Below are 19,662 nucleotides of genomic sequence, written 5' to 3' on the forward strand. Positions count from 1 at the left end.
CTGAGTTAGAGGGCAGGACTCTGACATCCGACCTCAAGGATGCTCAACCACTGAGCCACGCCGACCTGGCAACACATGTTTTTTTAAGGATGTACAAGAGCAGCTTTGACTCTTGGAATGGCTTCATAAGAAAGCCTTAGCATTTCCTTTGAGTCAAGGGAAACAAGTTTAATTATTAATTGCTATGTGTATGGAACATGGCCTTTTAAAATAGCATTAGAGAAAGAATTTTTGGCTTGTGAGGCATTTCATATACACTAGACAGTACAACTCTTCCTAGATTGCAGTGGAAAGAACACAATGTGCTATCTCCATTCACAGATGGAGATAGGCAGGGGTGGAGGCAGGGAAAGAAGGGGGATAGGAATTACGTGGCATTTCCTGGGGGCTCTGACTCTTCTTTAACAAAATCATATGCAATCTGATTTATTCTTTTTCTAAGATTTTTTATTTTTTAAAAATATTTCAAAATTGATATTAGAGAGACAGAGAGAGACGAAGAGAGAGAAAAGCATCAATTTGTTGTTCCACTTATTCATGCATTCATTGGTTGCTTCTTGTATATGCCCTGACCGGGGATTGAACCCAAAACCTTGGCATATCACACAGCGCTATAACCAGCTGGTCTACCCAGCCAGGGCACAATCTGATTTCTATGTTGGTGAGACTTGGCCTGTTTTCAGGCAGGTCTGTCCTTGCGTGCTCTCATTTTCTATAGCCTTCTTTACCCACCACACATTTAGTCTCTCTTCACTTCTGTGTGTAGAATTGAAGGGCGTTGTGGCCCGCTGGGCAGACCTTACAGCTGGGTTTCTCTGTGCACAGCACCGAGAAGTGACGTACACACAGCTCACCTTTGTGCCTGTGGGGGACAGCGTGCCTTTGTCTACAAAACACAGGCGATGGTGCATCCAAGGAACTGATTTTCTTTTCCATTTCTTAACTTGTGCACAAGTAAATTGTCGATAGTGTTTACTTATCTTTGCTTGTGCACAAATAAGTTGTAGGTATTGTTTTTCTTATAGGAGATTTTCGCCATCCTTGGATGAGTTTATAACCTTGTTAAAGTTAGTGGGGCCTATGTCTTGAATCAGGGTATTATGGACCCACTAAGTAGATTTTCTTTTGAAGCAAAATCCATGAAAGAAAGTGCTAGCCATTTCATTAGGCTTGATCAGAAGTGGCTGAACTATAGCCTGTGGGCCAAGTCCCGCCCACTGCCTGTGAGCTAAGAATGGTTTTACATTTTTTAATGCTTTGGGGGGAGGGGGGGAGGAATAATATTCTGTAATATTTTAGTGAATATAAATGTAGGTTTTTGAAGCACAGCGATACTCCTTCACTTACATATTACCCAGGACTGCTTTCACACAACAAGGAAAGAAGTGAGTAGTTTAAACAGATACTGTGTGGCCACAAAGACTAAAGGATGTACTATTGGGCCCTTTAGAGAGAAAGTTGCTGACCCCTAGTCAACAACAGTAGTTGACATCTTTTGAGTTTTACTCTATGCCAGGCCCTGTGCTAAGCATCTGTTTTATGTAATTTATCTTTACTGTTGAAAGTATTACAAATGTTCCCTGTGCTATGCATCTTTTGAGGTGTAACTTTATTTTTTTTCATTTTCTATTGATTTGAGAGAGGAAGAGGGAGAGGTTCGTTGTTCCACTTACTTATGCGCTCATTGGTTGATTCCTGTATGTGTGCTGACTGGGAATCGAATCTGCAACTGTGGCATGTGGGGACAAATCTGTAACCAACTGAGCTACATGGCCTGGGCTGAGGTGTAACTCTTTTATCGCCATTTTACAGATGAGGAAAAGGATGGTCAGAGAGGTTGTACATTTCCCCCCAAATCACACGGCTGGTCAGTGTCAGAGCTGGGATTTGCAGACACGTTGTCTGATTCCAGGGTCTGGATTATCACCAACCTCCAAACACCATCCCAGTCGGCTGGAGCAATACCCATGAGCACCCTTGGTGGGGCTGAGGTGGAGGCCACAGATAGAAATTATTTATTTGAGAGTGAATTTATTTTTCTTTATTTAATTGATTGCTTAACTGAGATTTTATGTTTGTCTCTCTCATGAAAGTGCATAAATTCCTTAAGGATAGTGACCGAATGTAGACTCCAGTACAGTGTCCAGAACATAGTAGAAGCTAAAGTAGAAGCTTATTGAATGAAGGAAATGAATGGGGAGTAAGGATAGAGCAGGAGAAAAGGGGAAGAAGAGAGACAGGAAGAACTATATTATCAAAGAAGAGTGGGGTGCCCCAGCATTGGCCCTCAGGCCATGGATGGCTCCACTTGGCACCAAGGTGGCTTACCTGCTACCAGGGTGTACGGTGTGGGCAGGACACCCTCGGCCTGGCAGGCTTGACCTGACTGGTGTGCATACCCCCTCTGCTGGGGCCTACCTGGTCCTATTCACCTGCCCCTGCTCCCCTCACCTCTGGTGGCACTGTGGCTTCCTGGCACACAGCCTGGCCACATTGCTAGCCCTTGAGGGGGAGAGCTAAGCAAGTCAGTATTTATTTACTTTGGAGCATGTCTCCTTCCTTTTCAAAAAAACCACTGATTTTAAAGGTGAGACACTGGCTAAAGAGAACTCATTTCTACTGGTCATTGACCACATGAAGCACCAGGCCTCTTACATCCATGCAAGAAACATCCAAACCTGTAGAGAATTTTTATAAGAGTTTATTTGATAACATATGCCAGGGAACAAGATCTTAAATGCTCCCAAGAATAAATTTTGCAGCTTCTTTTATGCATTTTAAATTAAGGAGGGAAGGTAATAAAGGTTGGAGAAATCAAGGTGAGGGAAGGGATTACAGGATAGTTAATAAGATTATGTGCTCTCTTGAGGGTTAATACCCTTCAGGGTAGGGCTGGTATTTTAAAGATGTGTTAACTATAGGTAACTTCATTGTATGGTTATTGATTACCACAGGGAGAGGAATAAAACCTAGTATTTTCAGAAGTCAAGCTGTATTATTTTAACTGTGCTTTTAAATTTAACCTCCATTAACTAAGCATCTCTTGTTTGTGGTAAGGTCTACTTTCTGCTTCCCTGGAAAGGATGACTTTTCATCATTTGGCACGTTCAAGTTTTTTGTTGTTTGTTTACTTGCTTGTTTTTGCCGCTTAAAATAAAAATGTCATGTAATTTTAATTCTCACAAGATAGTGTCTTATAATCTATATATATAAAAGCCTAAGCTACTGGACGACCGGTCGACCGGTCAACCGGTCACTATGACATGCACTGACCACCAGGGGGAAGACACTCAATGCAAGAGCTGCCCCTTGGTGGTCAGTGCACTCCCACAGCCAACCTCCCATGGCCCCTTCCCCCACAGGCCAACCTCCCTCAGCCCTGATCAGCCCTGATTGCTGGCCAGGCTGAGGGACCCCACCTGTGCATGAATTTGTGCACTGGGCCTCTAGTTTTGTACTAAAACAGGCAGAAGTGGAGCCCTTGCTTGAATTAAGTATTGTACTCACTTTACTATCATATTAAAGAAAAGGATGCCAACTTGGAAGAGGTGTACTGTACTGCATCTAATAAGAAAGTGTAGCCTGGTCTGTGTGGTTCAGTGGTTGAGCATTGACCTATGAACCAGAAGGTCATGGATCAGTTCTTGGTCAGGGCACATGCCCCGGTTGCAGGCTCAATTCCCAGTGGGGGTCATGCAGGAGGCAACTGATCTATGATTCTCTCTTATCGTTGATGTTTCTTTCTCTCCTTTCCTCTCTAAAATCAATAAAAGTATAGTTAAAAATAAAAAAATAAAAATATTTTAAAAAAGAAAGTGTAAAAAACAAAGATAAATTTATGCAATTTTTTAAAAAAGAAAGTTTAAGTTTTATTTCCTTTGATTAGAATGAGAGACTGCCCCAAACCTTTAGTTAATTCCAATTCCTATTATTTACAAGTATGTTGTTTACCCATGCTTCTGAATTAAAATGGGTAGTATGTTTACTTAACTACCTCACTTGAGTTAGGCGTATTATGTTAAGTGATGTGAAATGTTTCTCAACCTTATTAAAAGCTTAAAAAATTTGGACCTATTTGCACCACAAAACAACAACAATACACACACACACACAAGAACAAGGGACAGGGCTGGCTTAAAAGCTCTCACTAAAGAACTCTAGGCCTGGGGTGTGACTGCCCAGCAGGAATTGATGATCAGATCACTCAGGGAGGTACTTTCCATAGAACCCCTAATTTTGTTCATACAAGAACAAGGAGCAGATGAGCTTGAGCAGAGACCTTTTTTCCTGGGGCTGGCCTGGCATCAGGAGTTGGTGAGAGGACTCACCAAGAGCAACAAAGTAACACTCCAGCCTCTTGCTGACCTGGTGTCAAAGTGCTGGCAGACACCAGCGCCAAGTGGTGAGAAGGCTGAGGGAGGCTGTGTCCAGGCGAGTATGATAAAAGTGTATCTATCTATCTCTTCTGATTTCGCATGATTCTGTCCATTCTGATTTATTGATTTATTTTATTTGCCATAAGAAAATAAATAATGGGGAGTATTGTATTACCAGTCCATTCTTCCAAAAGATAAATGTTTATTGAATCCCTACATGAACCAGGATCTAGTATTATGAAATGAGTCATTAGTCATTCTTAAAAGAACTCATAAATCTTGTGTTGGCAGTACTACTACAACTAAATACTGTACTACACATGTAGTGAGTACTTACTATATGTCAGGCACTGTGGTAGGTTCTCTTCATAGAGTAAACCATTTTTTAAAATTTTATCTTTATTGTTGAAAGTATTACATGTCCCTTTTGTGTTTTTTTGCATTGATCCCTTACACCCCACCCCTTCCACTCGCAGGCCTTCACCCACTATTGCCTGTGTCCATGGGCTATGCATATATGCATATAAATTCCCCAGTTTATCCCTCCCCACCCACCCACCCACCCACCCACTCCCTAGAGTAAACCATTTAATTCTCACGATTATCCTATGAAGTAAGTTATTACCCCCATTATACAGAGGAGGAAACTGAGGCACAGAGGGGTTCAATTACTTAGTCAAAGTCATCCTTGGCAAAGCCAGGATTCAAATCCACCCTGGCACCAGAGCCCACACTCTCTGTCACTGCACCACACAGATTCTGATGATAGTAACTTGAGACTTGCTGTGTTTCAGCAGGGTGCTAAGGCTCTTACACACTATGCATTTACTAATAGTCATCATGACAGCCTTATGAGGTAATATTTTACAAATGTACTTACAGAAGCAATGAGCAACCTGAACATAGAGCAAACACAGATGCGTCTCCAGAGCCCGTGCCTTAATTACAGCTTCATGCTGGCATTTGCGGTAGGGTTGTGATACTGGGTTATGAGTGATCCATGTGGCATGGTGCCACATATGCTGCTTAGGAAACTATTCTCTTCTGATTACATGTGTGGGGAGGCAGCCTCCTGCAGGTGATGGCAAGTTCCACTAACCTCAGGTACCAAGGATATTGTCCGGGAGAAAAAATAATTTTCCTCTTAAGTTCTTCTAGATGGTGTAATAATCAAATGGACATGAGGCAGATTATGGATAAAATGACCAATCTTATGATGTCTGTACATATGGGAGCTCCATAAGATTATGGGGCAAGGACACCTCCCTCAGGAACTTAAGGCTTACGTATGCCATGGTGGGTGAAGGAGAAGGGTTGGGGGTGGTTTTGGTTTGGGACTTCAACGTGGAGGAAGTCAATTCACATGGCAATGGAAAAGCAAAAGTTTGGTAAATAAATGTTTGCCAGATTTGTCTTTAATAATAGGACACAGAGAGGACTTTGAACAAAAGGGCCTTGGTAGGTTCCTCCCTGTATACCCCACACTAAAGATTAAAACTCTGGTTATCCTATATAATAAAGCGGTAATATGCAAATTGACTGTCACACCCTCGCAGATGGCTGCCTATGACTGGGCCTGCTGGGGAATTAGTGAGGGACAACCAAATGACTGAACAAGCAGGCTGCGTGGGGCAACCAGACTGGCAGGGTGGGCAGTTGGGGTGATCAGGCCAATGGGGGGGGGGCAGTTGGGGGCAACCAGGCTGGTGGGGCAGGGGGGGCAGTTAGGGGTGACCAAGCCAGCAGAGGGGGGCAGTTGGGGGTGACCAGGCTGGGGCGGGGGGGGGGGAGGGGTGGCAGTTAGGAGCCAGCAGTCCAGGATTGTGAGAGGGATGTCCAACTGCCAGTTTAGGCCCGGCAGTCGGACATCCCATGAGGGGTCTGCTGGATTGGAGAGGGTGCAGGCTGGGCTGAGGGGACCCCCCCGTCCACTCCCCCCATTCACAGATTTCGTGCACTGGGCCTCTAGTCTAAATTCTTTTAGGCAGTTAGGGGGAAGGTCCAAGGTTTTTCCTAAGTCATTGGTTTCTAAAAAGTAACCAACTTAAAACAGTCAATATCCCAACAAGGCATATTTGGGGCAGCGAATTCTGCTTCCCCTCTCTAGCTTTCTGCTAAAGTGCCCAGATTCCTTTAGTATCACCCTCTGGGTTAAAGCCCTGAGCTCAGAAGTCCTCAGTAAACTCAGGCTTGTTAAGGAGAGAAAGTCCCACCTTAACTCCAGAGCACGGTGGTCACCTGAGCTCAGATGCGGAAGGCAGGAGAGCCGAAATCCCAGAGTGGGGAAGAGATTTTCATAATACTGGATAAGCCAAGCCTTGGATGTCTCTGTTGAGGTGCCTGCTTTTCTTTAGCCAGAGGAAAGCTTGGCTCCCGGGGGAGGAGCCTGTTGCCATAGAAACCACCTGGTCTGGGAAGCAGGGCCTGTCTGAGATTGGCCATATCTGTCATTATTTTTTACCTTTGAGTAACATCCTAGGAGTGGGATTCTGGCCCACAAATTGGTCAAAATAAATAAATGTTTATAAGGTTCTCTCTGAGCTACATGTTGGTTTTAAAATAATCCAGTTTACCAGGAAAAAGAGGAAGGGATGGAGGGAGAGGAAGTCAGCGTTTAGTGAGACATTATCAGTGGCGCTCTTATCAGCCAACTCCTGGCTCCTAGCTGCTGTCCCTCAGGGCCGGGCCCCACCCAGCTCAGATCTGTGCTCTGCATCCGCCAGGTCAGATACCAGGGGAAATTTGCTTTATAGAATCCCTGACTCTAACTCTCCACCTGGTAGTCAGGACCGCTGCACTGATTAATTAAACGCGGTAAACCGCTGGCACAAGCAGTAACGTGGCACCGCCTTGAATTTAATTGATGGTGAAACTGCTGAAGAGAAAAACTTGATGCTGTGTGCTCCTCAGTGTGGACATCAATGTAATTAGGGGTCCAGAGTCAGGACTGGGGGGTTACCCTCCAAGCATACTCAGTAGATAGAGTCCATTAGCCAGGCCAAACACTGACAAAACAAGAGTGTTTGTTAGACTTGCTTTTGCCTTTTATTTTGTCAGAGCAAGACAAAGAATAAGGAAGGGGTAGCACTCTGTATCAGCAGATGGCGGAGCCTTGTGTTTTGCTTCAGTCTTCTCTCTAAAGGACATCTTCCTACTGGGGCAGGGCATCTGAAGGCTAATGAGAAGGAAGTCACACCTGGGTAGGCCCGCAGCACAGGGTTGGAGCTGCCAATCAGACACAAGCGGGTTTCACTCTAATAGTATGGTTAGTAAGTACTGGCGATGCCCAGAAGCTTCCTTTGCCCCTCACCTGCTTGGGGGTGAGAGCCAAGGGGTGGGGGTGTCACCTTGACACTCAGAACTCACAGCCCCTTTTTCCTGCCAGTCATCTCACTGCTCCAATAATGCTTCACACCGGAAGTGAAGCAGACATGACATTCTCCATGTATCTTAACTACTGTTCAAGGGAACAGTGCTGTGGGAAAACAAGGGCATTCTCAGGTGGGCCGACCTCGGCCCAGGCCTCCTGTTAACCTTTCAACCACTGGAGGTGTTGTGGGCTGAACTGTGTTCCTCAAAACGATACGTTGAAGTCTCAAGTCCCAGTACCTATGAATGTGACCTTATTTGGAGAGAGGGTCTTTGCAGATGTAATCAAGTTAAGGTGAAGCAGTACTCCACAAGGGTGGGCCCTAATTCAATATGGCAGGTGTCCTTACAAGAAGAAAAAACAGAGACACAGCGAATAGTGTGCCATGTAGAGACACACAGGGAAGAAGACAGCCACGTTACCATGGAGGTAGACCCACCTGCAAGCCAAGGAATGCCTGGGGCTACCAGAAACAGGAAGAGCTTGATTTTTGTATTTCTAGCCACCAGAAGTGTGAGAGAATAAATTTCTGGGGTTATAAACCACCCCACTCTATGGTATTTTGTCACAGCAGCGCTCAGAAACAAACACAGTAGGTAAAAATAGAAAAACCAGTTGCTCTGTATAAATTTTAAGTCCCCTGGCTTCAACAAGTGACATTCCAGGGTTCTTTTGTGTGTGTGTGTGTGTGTGTGTGTGTGTGTGTGTGTGTGTGTTTTCTTTTTCTTTTTGATAGGGCCTAGGATAGAAGAAGCAGCAGGAGAGAGCCTGGCAGGGCTGCTCTGGCTCTAGAAATGCTACAGGAAAGAAATGAGCGTAGGTGAGGCTGCTGTGGCTCACTGGGAAGTCAGAGAAAAGAGGGCCTTAGAGATAGGTTCAGGGGGCTAGCTCAAGCCCATTGCACCCCTGGTTGCAAGTCTCATGGGGTCCCTTAGAGTTCAGGAGAAGCACGCTTGTGGGGGAAGAAGCAGGGGAAGGGAAAGGCACAGGCATGCTCCCAGGAGGGAGAGCACGCCACATACCTGGTTTTTGAAGGAACATATGATTGCCAAATCACAGACCCTCATTTTTATGAGATCTTTAGGAGAAAATAAATTTCTTAAAGACTGGAAATAGAGAAATACACTTTTTATTTACAAAGTTCAGACCCACAAATTGTAGGCTAAGGAATTCTACCAAGCATAATTTTATAGAGGAATAGTAATGGCATGGTTTACAAGCACCTAGAAAAGAAAGCATTCTGGGTTCCATAAGAATAAATTATACTAGACCAGCCATGGGCAAACTACGGCCCATTTGAAATGAATAAAACTAAAAAAAAAAAAAAGACCGTACCCTTTTATGTAATGATGTTTACTTTGAATTTATATTAGTTCACACAAACACTCCATCCATGCTTTTGTTCCGGCCCTCCGGTCCAGTTTAAGAACCCATTGTGGCCCTCGAGTCAAAAAGTTTGCCCACACCTGTACTAGACCTATTCTGAATTCTCTTTTTGACAGCGTTGTTAGACATGAGTTTTAGTTATCAACATGACAAAAATGCCAAGAAAGGTAAAGTGAACTCAGAAGTCATTAGCGAAAGCATGGAGCCTAGATCAAGGAAAGCAATGGCCTTGCTGTATTCTGTGTTGAGCAGGCGCCACCTGGATTTTGTTATCAGTATTGGGCAGCACCCTGTAGGAAACTCACAGGCAACCTAGAGGGGATACTAAGATACTGAGCAGGGAGTCAGCGGTGCTTGATCTGAATCACTTTTACTGCAAACACTCTTCGTGTCTTAGAAGGGCTACCCTGACACCTGAGACCCAGTCAACATGACTGTGACTTTTAGGCAAGATACTGTGATTTTGAGAGATTCTGTTCATTTCCTATTTTAGTGCCATCAGTGCCTAGTACATCACCTGGCACATAATTATTTGTGAAATGCAGAACATTAAATGGTAATCCCAAGGGCAGGCCAGTGCTGGTGCAAGTTCTTTGGTTGCAACTGGGCCACCTGGTTTCCTGGTTAATCCATTTCTAGCCATATAACACCACTAGGTTAAGAACACTTACCGGGAAGATTCTTTCTGCTTCATCATCATTATTTTCAAATAGCCCTGTCTGGTCTAGGATCTCCCCATAGCTACTAAAGAATGGCCCCTAACCACCCAATGTGGGGGACTGCCAAAAGTCACTGACAATAGAGAAGTAGGAACCTCTTGGGGTTCAAGCCAAACCACTCACTCAAACTGACTATAAAGAGTCTGGACTGGCTGGAAGGAGCCTGGTTTGGAGGGGCCACCCCAGGAGTGCTGTGAAATCCATAACAACATCTCTTCTGCAATTGAGAGATATATCTCTTCACTTCATGCCTGAACTGAAGGCTGGAGTAATTGTTCCTTACCATCCTCTTTCAGGAGACCATCAAGCAATAATTTTCATAAAGGTTTATGAAAAGATAAGAAAAACTCAATAATGATTGCATTAGGCAGTTTCCAGGCCCCTGATTTCAGGTTGCCTCCTTCTGTTTGATTGCATTTGTCTCTCACTGGAACACACCACCTCTCTAATCAGCTGGCTTTGTTCCACTGCGGAATTGCCTGATAACAGGGCCTGCTTTAGCCCATCCTTGCAGGGCACTGTGGCCCTGAAAGAGGCATCGTGCCAGTCACAAGACCGGAACTCTCATTCGCTTTTACTCCATAATGTCTCCTCCACTGTGGGCTGGTCCTGTGACCTTTCTGAACCTCAATTCCCACTAAAATAATAATTGTGCCTGCTCCGTCTGTTTCTGGGTTTGCTTTGCTTTGTACTTTGAAGTTGCTGTCTAAATTATAAACCACCAATCAGATATGAAGAATTACATCTCCCTCGTGTTCTTTGATCCAACTGTTTTCCAATTCTGAAATGAACATTTACTTTTACATCATGTTATGTCACTCATTCATTTGTAGAAGGATTTTTGTCATTCTGCATCTGTGTATTGGGGGCCTCCTGTCAGGTACTACATAGGGGTGGCAACTTAGAGGTAAAAGATAGAGCTGTCAATAATTTCCAGCAAGGAATGCTACAGAGCTCACAGGAATGGCAACCAATCCAGACTGGAGTGGGAAGGTCTGGGATTGGAGGATTTGTCAGAGAATCCTTCCTCAAATGGGTGATGTTTTTGCTGAGTTCTGAAGGAGTCAGGAGAGGATGAGAGCATTCCAGGCAGAACACGTGGCACGTGAGGCTAGAAATTAGTGTTTCTCAAAGGGGCTGCTATTGGCAGTTTGAGAGGACAAATGTACTTGTATGGACTCTTCCATGCACTGGAGGGTGTTTGGCATCCCTGTTCCCAAGCTCCAAATGTCAGCAGTCCCTCCCCACCCCACACCCCAAATACGTAATCAATATGACAGCCCAAAATGCCTCCTCACATTTCCAAAGGCATGCCCCACCACTCCATCAGGGGGTTTGGTGCCACTGCCTGGGTAAGAACCACTACAAAACAAACAAACAAACAAACAAAAACATAGTAGCATGTCTTAGGAACTAGAGTATGGCTAGGGAGGACAGAAAGTGGAAACAAGTGAAGAAGGCACAAGCCAGATGATAAATGGTCTTACGTGCCATCTTGAGTTTACTTTCAAGGAGCAATTTCCTTGATCAGGAGATATAGACTCTATGTAAAGGGCTTTGGCTCATAACAGGTGGCCAATACATTTAAGATCTCTGTCTCCCAGATCCTGCCAAGCCCAGTTTAGTTAGCACATGTCCTGTTCTTAAGCATATGCACTGTCTGTATGCCTCCCAATGGCTGTGCACATAACAGTCAACCTGGCCTATGACAGTTAATTCTTTAATGTCTGTTCAACTTGAGGGAAACAGTGGGGAGGGCAAGACAGCTCCAAGATGTCCATAGGTCTGTAGCAGGCCCAATCCCACGCATCTCAGGCTCTGCTCTGCTCTTGTGGCCCCACACTCTGGCTGCTGCGTGAGGTCTCAAAACCAGCAAAGTCCAACTCAGAAACTGCGCTGTTACATACCAATAGTCACTACCACCACCGCCTGTTGCCAGGGAGTGTCAAGGGGAAGATGCGGTGACCTGTAACGCATCCTGTGGTAACTCAGGCCCAATTTATAAAGGGTTCATTTGCCAAGACATGCTAAAAATAAGGCTATCCTTTCCTATAATAAACAGTGTTATGTGTGTTAGGGTTCTGGTTGAGCCCTCCAACCCCACTTGCCCAGACAGTAGTTAAGCCATCATGATCCGGGTATGTAGGACCCAACTATCCCGTGTAACACTGTTTCCCAGGAAGAACTATTCCCAATTCCAGGAAAAGATCAGAACATATAGGACCTCCATTTGCTCTACCATAGCCCTGGCTCCAGCCACACTGCACTACCACTCTCAGTTCCTGGGAACCTTCTCTTCCTCCATGCCTTTGTTTGCTGTACTCCATGCCTGAAACGCACCCCACTTCTCCTCGCCCAGCATGTCCCACTGGGCTCCACAGCATCCACTTCCTCTGGCACTCAAAGCACTTACCACTCTGAGTTGCATTTGCCCAATTACTCATCCACCTCCCACACTAGGCTGTGACCTTTCTGAGTGCTAAGCAACTGTTACATTTTCTCTGTATCCTCAGTGCCCATTCAGCGCCTGGCACACACTGGATCTTCAATAAGTATTTATTGCAATGAATGATTGAATGAGTAGGTGAACCTTCTCTGACTACAAACCCAGCAACAGACAGAGGATCTCTCCCACTTCTCCACCATCTTCTGAGCACAGAGCCTCACGCCAGTTGTATGCCTTAGAGTTTGGGTTGAGTGGGGAAGAGGGGAGAGGTAAGGAGAGAGGATGTGCTTGGGGAGGGGTTTAGATGAATTTGGTACCAGATGGGCTCAGCAGCACCAATGAGAAGAAGAGGGGACTCCCATCATAGCAAGGCAGGCACCTTTGTGATGGTCTGTCTTAGGAAGAGGCCATTGTAAAATTAAGTGGGGGTAGCCTGCCTATCGTTTCAGGTATCGGTTCTAATTAAATTATAAAATAAAACAGAATATGTGTCCACACAAATTCCTGTATATGGATATTTATATCAACATTATTCATAATAGCCAAAAAGGGGAAACAACCCAATGTCCATCAACTGGCAGATAGATAATAAAATGTGCTATATCCATAAATGGGATGTTTTCCAACCATAAAAAGGAATGAAATACTGATACATGAGACAACATGGATGAACCTTGAAAACATTATGCTAAATGGGAAAAAAAAAAGCCAGACACCTAAGATTCCCACATGGCAATGTAGGGGGTGGTAGTTAAAGGGTACAGGATTTCTTTTGGAAGTCATGAAAATGTTCTAAAATTGGTTGTAGTGATGGTTGCCCACATCTGTGAATATACTAAAAGCCATTGAATAGCACACTTTAAAGGGGGGAATTGTATAATATGTGAATTACATCTCCTGAGATCTGTGCACCACCTGGAATTGCATGCTAGTATCTGCATGTCTGTGCATTTTCCCGGGTCTGCCAATTTCACTGGACTCTCTATGACCCCCTCCCTTTCCCACCACCAAAGGTAATCACTGCTCTGCGGGGCTGACTGTCCCATCACAGGGCTCAGCACAGTGCCTGACTGCAAGGAAAGAATATGATGAATATTTATATTGTCAAATATGCAAATTCAGTCTTATTCTTTAAATGAAAATGATCAGTGTCCACTTTTAAACTAGTAACTACAAGGAATAGAATGCAATATGATTCCAGAACTGCCTTCATTGCTGTAGGAAATGGAATAATTGTGAATTCCATCCTGACACGTGCAGTTTTTTAATTCAAGTATTATTTGCAATGTGAGGATCTAATCGTTTTTATAGGATTACATGCTGATCATTTTTAAGTTAGTAAACACGTTCAAAATAAGTTTAATGACTTGGTAGGAAATCAAGTTATGTGTAAATATAAAGGCTGTTAAGTTTTTCAACCTTTAACTAAAAACTTTTGCACCATCAGAAAAGCAGTGAGCTCTGTTCATCCCCTGAAGCATGTATTTAAATGTACTGTCTGATGTTTCTCTCAACGACTAGAACCCCAGAAAGCAGAGAAATGTCATTTGCATTGTTTGACTTTGGGGAACTGTATTTTATTTCCTGGGCAAATACCGAGAGTTGGAAAAAGGTAGGAGAGGCTTGTTGAACTGAGCTGTTCTGCATCTTAAACATTTACATTTGTGTTCCAAGCTACTGGAAAAGTCCAAGAGATCATTTTTCCCCCCAAAGGAGGTTTATTATCTAATGCTGACCCCTCCCCAAGCACACCCTCTAAATTTGAACCTTCCGTATGTCTACTGTTCTTTGTAGAAGCCATGCTCGCGGCGTCCCCCTTTTGCTGATCAGCACGCCCTCTGGCCCATTTGTATCCCTCGCGGAGGCTGGCCGGGCTGGTACTCCGGGAGCCGTGCGCACGGGTTGCCCGTCCCTGGGTGGATCACGCACTCACATTGTGGTGACGGACCTGAGCGGCCCAGCCGGAGCCTGGAAACAGCTGACTGCTGACTCAGAGGGGCGAGCGAGCCACCCACGAATCTCATTGCAGCTCGCTGCTGCATCCCTATCCCACAATCCCTTGCTTGGTTTGCTGCAGTCTTTTCAACAGACGCTGAGTGGGAAAAAGATGTCCTGTAAGATAAAGATTGATTGGTTTGGATGCCGAAAGGGGTCTTCCACTTGTTAAGGACCCAGCAACATTCCTGCGGACTTAGCTGAGCCTCCCCTCCTTTCCTCCATTTTTCTCTTCCTCTGTTCTGTTCATGAGCTGGCACATCCCTCCATAGAGCAGAAGATATGCTGGGCTTCTGAGGATGGCTGCACTGCATGGTAGGGAATTTTAACCGGTCTCTTTGCATGGTGCTTCCAAACTTGAGGTGTTAGCAGACATGTGCATTGTGCTTTTGGGTTCCCGCGGAGCTGCCTGCATCCTGGGAGGGTTTAATGCTTTGCCTCGTTGATTAGTTTGCAGAAATGAGTAGGTCCTAAACGTTCGGATTGCTTAGTATTCTGCCAGGTGGATAACTGATTTCTCCTGCTCTCTCTGTCCTGCCCCCGCCCCACCTTTTCTCTCTTGGTAATGCTGCATGCTTTGTAACTATGAGATAGAGGGAGAATCCGCTCTTTGCTTAAACAAAGGCACCGGATTCACAAGAATAGGAAGAAAAGCATGCAAGATTATATCAGGTTCCTAATGTGATATAACCAGCTCTTTATTTTTACTAGTCTTTATTTTAACGTATATCTCGGCTTATTTTCAACAGAAGATTTTTTTCCTCCTGCATCTGTTGAGTACAAAGATGGGGATGCAGTATTCAATTTGCAGGATTCCTTCCTCGGTACCCCAGGGTGGAGTAGAATGTGCATTCGACCCTTCCCCCACCCAGTCCTCTATTCGAGAACCCTGGGGTGCGAGCCACGGTTCCCAGTTACCATTGGAAACCCATTCATTCATAATGCATGACTTGACCCTCTGGGTTCCAAATGCCATTGATCACCAGACAATATGCAGGAGATGATTTGGGTTTTCTTTTCTGACATTTTCCCCCTTGCCTTTGCGGTAGACTCAAATCTGGGTGGAGTTCAATGGTAGCATTACAGAAAAAGAAAAAAAAGAAAATCTAGGTTTGCTTCCTGAAACAGTGGGCATTATCTTTGTATCCAAGAATTTTTCTATGAGTATGCCCCACCCTGTCATTATTCCTTATTTGGGGGGGGGGGGATAGGAGAGCAAGTAGGAAAGCTATTTATTTTAAACTACAAATTAGGTGGATTTCTGAACCAAAAGATAAGATGATATTTCTATCTAAGAAACGATGGGTTTTACTGTTATACTTTACGGAACAGATCTAGATTTAGAATGAGGCATTTAAAGAATTGTTATTGGTTCTTCTTTGGCTCATAGTATGGAAGTTTTAGTCCTCATGATTAGATTGTTAGCGGTGTGTGTGTGTGTGTGTGTGTGTGTGTGTGTGTGTGTGTGTTAATTTAAAAAAATTAGACTATGTAAGGAGAGCCATTTGTTTGCCCAGATTCTTAAATTGATTTCTTAAGTATTAGGATTCTGTTCTGCCTCGTGTGAACCTACTTCCCGGTGCCTTTGATTATCTGCCAGCAGATGCCTTAACAGCATGGGCCCTAACCCACTGTAATGTTAAATAATGCACGCCCCTCCCCAGCAGCACACAATGCAAAGTTTCTTGTGTGCTGTGGATGAGAAAGCAGCTTTCTGTTGTAGAGATGTGAGTAGTGGCCTTTCCTAAACCTCTAAAAATGCCTTTGCAATTTTCTCCTAGAAAGACACAAGTGATTTGCATTGGAAAGGTTAAAACTCAGCCGAACGTACAAAGGTTCTCTGACCGAATGTGCTGGTTCAAGAAATATAAATGCAGCATGTGTAACCCACACATTTTTAAAACGGAGAATAAAGTCTATACACGTTTCACCCTAGTTAATATTAAAATCCTGAGATGACTTTCCTTATATGATAACAAAAGCTTAAGTAAATTCTGCTGTGTGTGAGATAAAGTAAAAATACTCATTCTTTATCTTAATAAGAAATGAAAATGTCCTTCATTTGGATATTCTTCGACATTCATTTCTCTAAACTCACAGCTTTCTTTTATCTGTCTTTCTTAAGTAGAAAAAAAATCCTAAATATGTAACAAATTTCAAAAATTTAGTTAAGCTTAATTTTTAAAACTCCCTTGTTCCTTTTCATTATCTTTCAGATGAAGACTTTAACCAAACATTGGTATATATTATCGAAATGTATAGAAGAAAAATACTTTCAAACTTTAAAAAAAAATGCTGCTGAATTATTTATTCTCATAGCATTTTTTAAAAAGTGTGACTGAATTGCCTCTAATTGTGGCAAAATTATAATTTGCACACACCTTAAAAAAAAAAAAACTAGAATGCCATCTGTACCCCTTTATTAGTTATGTAAAGGTTTCAGTGTCAGAGTGGAATTTGTTCTCTAAATATTATTGTTTAGCTTGTCTAAATTTAACAAATCCTCCTAGCATTTGGAGATGTAGATTAGACCAGCTACTGAGGAATAAGTGAGCCCAGGGTAATTATTCCGATAGCATCACTGAAAGAAATATTCATTACTGCTTTTTGCATGCCAGTCTTTCTGCCCACTTCTTTACCACCTCTGCCTTTATAGTCTCAGTAGCCTCCATTAAGTGCTTTTTTATTTTTCTTCTAGAAAATGTATTAACTTAAGTGGATATTTATTCTAATCAACAGAATTAAACAGTATACTTCCTATTAACCAGGGGCAAAAGGAGTTTGCTGTCAGTAGGCTTGTCTTTCAAGTTCTGATGTGGAATACATTTCTCCTTCCCCTACTTGCTAACCTCGCTTAACTCCCAGAGCTTAGAGCCCTGGCAATGCTCTGCCATTTTTGTGGTCCCCAAGGAAAGCAAGGGAGGAGACTTGGAAAGCAAGGTGGTGGGTGTGGGGAGAGGAGACCCCACTCCTCTTGGTGGCCCCAGGACACCGTGAGACGAATGTCCATTAGCCTGACCATTTAACACTCCATCACCCAGACCCAGCCTTCTGGAAGTTGGAACCCCTAAAGCAAATCTTAAGAACTGACTGCAGAGGTGAGGACTTTATGAAGAAAGCAATGGCAAACAGTTATCTATACTAAGGAAAGAGGTAGAGAAAATAGGCATAAATATTATAAAAACAAGTTGGGTACTCAGCTTGTAAATCAACTTCCATATTAGCAAAATCCAGCCGTCTAGGGAAGCTGACATGCATCTGACCCTGGGAATAAGAACCTTGGGGAAGCTTGGTCACGGCCTTGTCTGGAGACAGAACTTAAAGTAGATGGTCCCTGAATGTCCTCCAACACACACACTCAACACACACATGAGCGCGCGCACACACACTCATACACACACTCACACACACACATACTGTCAGGAAGGATATTGCATCTGGCCTTCTAATTTACAAAAAGGCCTATTTGGGATCACAGCTTGATTTAACTGGAATCAGGTCACCCTGTTTTAATTTCCTGAAGATTGTCCTCTTTTTTTTTTCTTCTAGTTGCATTATCAGCAACAATGCCAATGAAAATATGCTCACAAATTTAAAAAATGAAAAATACCTTCTTTAATCGTGTTTCAACCTGTGCCTTGAGCCCGAGCGACCACCTGTCCTGGCAGGTGAAAGGTAGTGTATTGTGAATCACAGATAATCCTACTGGTTCGAGATTTCCTTTCTACAAATGTAGCGGAAGATTTTTAACTTCTTGGGAGCTAATTTTAGCATGCCTGCACCACTGTCTATGGCCCCAGAACAATACAACATGTAGCCGCATTGATAAATTCAGCTAAGTGGCAACAAAGAGGAGGAGCAACCCAAGAATGCCATAAAATTAAGCAACAGACGTGGAAGCCAGTGCCTGTAGGATGACGTGCAATCAGATATGCTTGCTGCCTCTTAGCCACAAGTCACATGTTAAGATTTTATTTTCCAAACGAATCCTGACCTGCTTCCCAACCATGTTTCTGGGACCATCCAGACAAGTTTTCACCAACTCACTCCCCTTTTCAAGAAGAGTGCTTTTCAGTTTGGCTTTTCTCTTCCACCCTCCCTTCCTGCTCTTTCTCACAGTGGTGTCAGCAATAGAAGTTTGGGTAGTGTTCTAATCGACGTGGTATAATTTGGGGTGGGAAATATGGTCACAGCCATAGAATTGTGGGCACAGGCATTTTTCTTTCATGTCATCATCTCCTATCAAGTTCCCCTTTTCCATTTGGTTGTAATTCCCACCAAGTTGTAGATTTGCGAAAGTGAGCCAGGAAAAATACCAGCGATGATGAGAGGAAAGAAATGCTGGGGTGGGATTTTTCTCTGCCCAAGGACTTTGTGATGTGATTGTTGCATTGTTTTTACCTGAAACAAGCGGTGTTTAGTTGGCAAGCTCCCACTAATAAGGAATGTGTGTATCAACCCTCTGAGACTTTTACTTTCCATGCATATGTGTCTTCCACAGTTCTCAATTTCTTTTCCTGCATTTGTGAGTGTGTTAAAATATGTCACTAAATGTATACCTTCTGGATGGTGGCTTGTGTTGCTAAGCATTCGATTACCACATGGAAAGGCAGGTACTGTGTGATATCAAGTGAAGACATTCACATGGCTGGTAATGACCTTGCTCTTCATTCCGCAAGTGCCCCTCTTTCCTGCTATTGGGACTGAGTCCATGTCCATGTTATACGTCATTTGTTCAGTTAATTCAAAACATAATGCATGACTTCCAGGCACAGTCCTAGAGCTGGGACTACTGCAGTGAGCAATCAGAAAACAAAATCGCTTAAGAATGCTACACCATCTTAATGGAGTGTGGGAGGAGACAACATGCAAAATAAACCCATTCCATAGTTATATTAGAAAGTTTCCAATACTATGGGAAAAACAGAGCAAGGATGGGCGTAGCAAATGCTAGGGGGTTGGGGACAAGTTTCAATTTTAAACAATGCTCAGATTGAGAAGGTGATATTGAGCAAAGCTGGAGAGGGGGAGTGAACCTCTCCCTAAGCAGTATTGCTCTTGGTCTGCCATGGGCCAGAAACCTTCGTTAGTCTCCCCACATAAAAGTTCTCATAGTTGCTTAATGCCAATATCATATCCATGTTGGCTATTTAAGTAGTTTTACAATGGCTCTTCCTGCCTGCAGCTCTCTACCATTTCCTTTTATCAGTGTGTCTGGTGATAGTTTCTGCATCCAAAGCATCTGATATTCTTCAGAGACAAAGTCCACCCCAGGCGTGTTTTCATATGTGTCGCTCCAGAAATGAGTTTTGCTGATCTCCAGAAGAATACTCCTATAGCGTCATCTCATTCTTATCACTCACTTGTTTC

The 19,662-nt window shown here is 43.6% G+C and overlaps 1 protein-coding gene across 5 annotated transcripts in view; it reads left to right on the forward strand.

The window, feature by feature from the left end:
• Nucleotides 1-19,662, forward strand: part of TRIM2 (tripartite motif containing 2) — a 124,859-nt gene that overhangs the window by 59,846 nt on the left and 45,351 nt on the right. The gene's annotated exons all lie outside the window — the stretch shown is intronic.

The sequence above is a fragment of the Myotis myotis genome, unplaced genomic scaffold (genome assembly GCF_014108235.1).
Source record: "Myotis myotis isolate mMyoMyo1 unplaced genomic scaffold, mMyoMyo1.p scaffold_m19_p_6, whole genome shotgun sequence".
NCBI classification, from domain to species: domain Eukaryota; kingdom Metazoa; phylum Chordata; class Mammalia; order Chiroptera; family Vespertilionidae; genus Myotis; species Myotis myotis.